Here is a 6,155-nt window from a genome sequence, read left to right as displayed (position 1 = left end):
TCAATTATCAGCTCAAAAGTTATAGTTTGACACATTTTGACTGTCTATTTTTTCTTATTTTTTAAAAAAGAAATTAATGATTACTAAACTCATATGAATGAAAAGGGAATTCACTTGTTGTTGTTGTGATGCACTTAGTGTTTAAAAATTAGGATTCAACCTCATAAATCATAATCATCATTCATTTTGCCTTCCATTCATCTATTTTTTTATTCATTAATATCATCATTTTTCCAATAAACTACATTCATTAACTAAAGTTCATCTTTGTGGATTCTTTGAAAGCTACCTACAAACCCATTTCTAAATATAATATAATATCTTTTCGGGTAATATAGTTTTCTAGAAAAGTTGTCTACCGTCGGTTGACTATTTTCGCGGGTTTATTCAAAAACCAAATATCTTAGTCAAATATATATTATATTTGTGAGATCCCACATCAATGGGAGAGGAGAACAAAACATTCTTTATAAGAACATAATAACAGGCTAAAACAACCAATATCTAATCGCAGTGGACTTGAGCAGACACCAGGCCATGTGTCACTGGGATGTTAGAGAGCATAATCATTTTAAAATTTTAAAGTTTGACGAGGATATGAATGTGATGTTAAGAGCATATTAGATGGAAGTAAACAGTTACATTTAACAAATAAAATCTTTTAATAAGAGACATATTCGTAGTAAAAGATATATATATTTTTTAAAATTAAATTTGGTCCACTCGTTTAAATTTAGTAAGCAGTAAGGAAAGAAGCATCATGACTCAGATTCCGACACATAAATATATAAACACATGAAGAGGTTGGGGGAAGAATTTTTTAAATTTGACAATACAAAGAGGGGGCCTCTTGGGCGGTTGCCATGGCTTTACTTTTTGTTGCAGATAAACCCCTTTTTTATGCCTTTTTTTTTCTTTTTTTTTCTTTTTTTTTAAAAAATTCCATTTATTTTACCAATTCTGACGTAAGACATCAATTATTATCTCAAACGTAAATTGATATATATTAAAGTTCGGGAACTAAATTATCACTGGAATCTTTTCTTTTAATTGCAAATGGTATTTTCAAACCGTAAGGCTGACAGAGATACATAACAGGTTAAAATGGACAATATCTGTTAGCAGTTATAAATGGTGACGTCTAAAGAAGATGGACGGTGAGATCTCACTTCAGTTATTTAATTTTATTTTTTTTTTACAATGATTTTATAAATTATTATTGGATTACATTTTCTTAAATTTTATTATCTTCCCCAAAAAAGTGGAAAGAATCATATTCACTCAACTAAATACAAGTCTCCAACCATGAAATATTTATGGAAATTTTTTTAAAATTAAAAAATAAAAAATAAAAAACAATAGGAACCCTTTACTAGAATGAGATTCTTGCACCTTTAAGTTAAAAACCCAAATTTATTAAAATAAATATAATTTTTTTTTAACTTTAAATTTAAAATAAAATATGACTTTAAGACCCTACTAAAAAAAATCGGTACTAAAAATTTAGGGATTAGGGTTTAGGGTTTAGGGAATCGGTACTAAAAATTTAGGGATTAGGGTTTAGGGTTTAGGGTTACCCTAAACCCTATTGTCAATAATTCCAACACATTGTTAGGGTTCATTCTTTTCGGGATGGCTATGCTAAGATTTCCTTTAAGAACAGACAAAATTTTTAACATTTTAAAAATTGCATTTATATTTTCACAATTTCTTTACAATGATGTTTATCTTTTCTATGACAAAAGATTTGAATTGTTAGTCGAATTCTAAGAGTAGGACATTTCGAGAGGACGAGTGATAGAAGTGAAAAAACATATTATACTTTCTTGAAGTGACAACATTATTTTCTCCCTTCAAACGATCAAAACGGTTTATCTCGAAAATGAGGAGGTGGGGGAGAAACTTCCTTCACGTGGAAGGATCTATAAGCAAATTCCTTAATATTGAAGGATCTATGCGCAAATTTCTTCATCTCGAAGTTTTGTGTGTTTTTCCTTTTTGGTCTCTTTTTAGAGAGAATAGAAATGACAATGTGAGAAATGAGGTATATATGTATATAATATATATATATATATTTGGAACTTTTTTGTTAATCAAACTCACGCTTACACGAGACTTATAGACATCAAAAAACAATCATCAATTATCGATCCGTCTTAACATTTCATTAGACAAAACCAAATTACAAAAACAAAAATAATTCAATTTTTCAATTTATTCGAATCAAACAACATGCTAATTCATTTCATTTTTCAAACAAAAAACGACAATTCTAAGAAATCGAGCAAGTAAAAGGAAATTAGGTTAGATATGAGTAGACCGTGTTCGGAAGACACTTTAGAGTTTATGAGTAGAAGTTTCAACTAGCTATTACGATGGTCAAACATAGAATAAGATGTCGAATAAAAAATCACATATAGTACACGTGTCCAATTCTTATATATTTATTGACCAGAAAAAAAAATCAATCTCTTTTACATCAAATATACCTATCTATTAATTAGGGTTAGCTTTTTTTTTTTTTTTTTTTTTTGGGGCCATCTTTATATCATCAAAGAATAAATTTGAAAGGAACAAAACTTTGATTGGTGCATGGAATTAGGAGATCAAAGTTGGAGTCAATTTGGCTATGGGGAGAGAGGAAAAGGGAAAAAGGCATAGATTAATTGAATTCGATTGACATTAGTTATATCACTCGTCACCACCTCGAAATATTCAATCTAAATCATAGATGTTGAATTAGATTAGATTTTTTTTTTAAAAAAAAAAAAATTGGGTTGTGTTCGAAATTTTGGAAAACCAACAATTCAGGTTGATGTGTGGGTTGATATTTTTTTTTATTGGATTAATCGGACCAATCTGAAAATAGGGTAATATGTTACCCTACTTTTGAGATTATTACGAAAATTAAGAATATTTGATGTTTGTAACTATTGTTAGTGACACGCTGGTAAGTGTTTAATATTTGAGGTTTACGAGATATTAGTTATTAATATAACATGTATTATGGACAAGGAGAATTTTTTTAAATAATTAAAAAAAATAACCGACATCCCAACTCAACCCAACGAGGTTGGGTTAGGTTGTGAACTCTATTCGAGTTAGTTTGTTAAAATTTTAAGTTAGTCCAAAAGATTTTTCCAACCCAACCAAGTTAATAGGGTTAACTTCTGCCATTGGTTTGGTGTGAAATGTGAACAAGACTTCCTCACCTCCATTTGGCCCCATTTAATTTCTCATAACATTTTGAAATTCTTAGGGATCAGATTTTCACTAAAAAAATTAATCTTTATTTATGATTGCTATTTCCTCAATTTTGATTGAATTAAATTAAATTATTTTATATATATATTCGTGTGTGTATCAAATGTAGATAGAATAGGAACACGTTCACGTTTAGGTCCTAAACAGATAAAGAAGTCATCCTCAGCATTTCTCCCGTTTTTGACCTAAATAGTGATTCTCACCAAGTGGACGAAAAATGAGTATCCCATCTATTTTAAACGCAAAGCTGATTGAGAGTACTTGTTGTTCGTGTTTTTTGTTTATACCGACTATTATTCCTTGTCTTCGGGTTGGCCACGAAAATTACATCTCCACCAACTTTGGATTTTAAAATATGGGAAACATTAAAAAGGCTGATGCTCTTAAAAGTAAAGTATAAAAACCTAACTTCCCATGCAAATTTTTCAAAAAAAAAAAAAAAAAAAAATTTAACCAAATCTTAAAATATAATAATAATAATATTTATTATTGTTTATAAAAATTTGTAAACCACGTGCCCTTTTCAAATAAGCATGTGTTTTTAAAAAATGAATAAATAAATAAAACGATCGGTCTAATATATATATATATATATATAACTGTTTATTAAATTTTTTAATTTTAATTTTCTATTTAATAATTTCTTAAATTTTTAATTTTATATTTAATAGGTACATAAAAAATATAAAATTGAAAAAAAAAAAACTATAGAGTTAAATTTTTTAGAGACCAAAATAAAAAATAAATAAAAAGATTAAGAACTAAAATATCGTTTTTAATTAAATATGTCCACGGGGCAAGGATTTGAATAGAATTGGAGGAGTGGACGGGAACAGAGAATACAACTCTGTCATCTGTTCCATTTAGTTAACGGGTAAAAATCTCTTTGCACTCCTTTTTCTTTCCTTATTTAAATGAGGATTCGAGTCTCGGTAGGACTTTCAGTAAAAAAAATTCTCTTATTTTCTATTTCCCAACCAATTGGTGGGTAGACGGTCGAGTTTCAAAATATTTCAAAATGATAAAATATTTAATATCGAAGAATCTCCCAAATGACATATAAAATAAAAAAAATTTAAAAAAAAATCTTGCTTTTTTTTTTTCTTCTTAAAATGCCCTAAGAGATTCTTATATTCCCTTATAAACAGTTACTATACTCCTAATATTCTTTCTCTCCCCTCCCTTTTTCTAATTTTCTAGAGAGAGAATGAAAAAAAATTAAAAGAATATAATTAAAAGAAAATCCCATAAATCTTAATTATTATTTTTTTTAATTAAAAGAGAAGTAAAATTCCTTTTCCTAACTTTGAATGAATAATAAAATTATTTAATTCAAAGTGTCGGTGATGCTCGACGTACTTGAATTAAATACGTTCATTGTCAATACTAAATTTTGCTCTCTTTTTTTATGTTCTGATTATGAATCGTCTTCAATTGTTTTCGAGATAAAATATGTTTAAACAGACATAAAAAAGTTTAATTGAAATATGAAAAGGGTAGGACTTTTTTTTTAAGTACAGTGAGAATTCAAAACTTCGATACAGAGAGAAATATATGTCTTGAGCCATCGAGTAAGAAGAGAAGAAAATTAACAATAAAAATTTAATCGTTCGCTACATGAGCACTTTCTTCGATTAAAGAGAGGTAAAGTCTAGTCACTTCTCCCTATCCGATAGTTATATGCAGTAAAGTAAACCGTTGTTGTTGCCTTTTGCTTACATTCTCATATAACACTAATTTCAATTTCTCAAATCTTCGCTTTCAAAATCTCTGTCCCTGTTTTCTAAAACTTTCTTTTTGAATTGAGACTAGAGGCTCGAGCATACGTCGCTTGCCCGTAGGTAACGCAAGAAGAAATAGACTTAACTCACTTGTTGCTGGGAAGTGAGTGCTGCACAATTGCAAGTCCGTTGTCATCAAAATGCGATTGTGACAAGTGTTATTTTCAGGGTAAGAAGGGGTAGAGAAAATACCTCGAACCAATGTTAGAGTACTAGGCGCTACAACTCTGAAGTAACCCATGTCATACTCTCAAGAAAAACTCGAACGACATTCAACAAAAAGGTACCTATACTCGAAACCGACACAGGTAAATAGGTAGAGAATACCTAGAGGCACAAGACAACTCTCTCTAACGCTTTTACACTTTGAAGTGAATGTGGTTGGTGGCATTTACAAGCCTTTCATTTCACTCTTCAATTATTGTGTTCATCTTTTGGTCAAAACCACTATGTTTTCCAATCATGTCATTGCCTTAAATGTTACAACTTCATTAAAACAATATTCCATTTTAAGTTAGTTTTATATTCATCTAGGTTTGGACAACGGATCTAGTTCGATTCGATCGTTCTAGACTGATCATAGTGATCAGAAGTTTTCGAGATTGATTTAAGTAGCTATTTTGAAACTCTTCCTAAACTATAACTTATCGAAATTATTTGGTAAATAGCTATTTGATTTTAGTGTATAATCATAATATTTAGACGTGATACAAGGTCGTTTTCCTTGTAATTATACAATATAAGATGATTAAAGAGTTGTCAATTAACTTTTAACAGTCAACTGGCTTAATTGACAGAGTATGCATTTGTATCACAGTAATCGGTAGATAAAATATGTCAAGTTATTGTGTGTGGAGACTGTTAAGAACTCTCCAACTACCTGAATATTTCTAAAATTTACAAGGGTCCATATACTTATTTTACAGTTAGTACACACAATTAAAATCATGCGTCGTCTTGTCAAAACCGAAAAGTTTAGCATAAATTATCACTTTGATTTTGATTGAGTTGTCATTTGAAGTTACAATTTTTTCGATAAATCAAATCAGTTTTTGTTCCTTTTCGATGACAGCAGCTCATTAATTATATATTAAAACACCGCGTCATTAC

Source organism: Cucurbita maxima, unplaced genomic scaffold, assembly GCF_002738345.1.
Source record: "Cucurbita maxima cultivar Rimu unplaced genomic scaffold, Cmax_1.0 Cma_Scf00001, whole genome shotgun sequence".
In the NCBI taxonomy this organism is placed as follows: Eukaryota; Viridiplantae; Streptophyta; class Magnoliopsida; order Cucurbitales; family Cucurbitaceae; genus Cucurbita; species Cucurbita maxima.
This window is presented reverse-complemented; position numbering follows the sequence as displayed.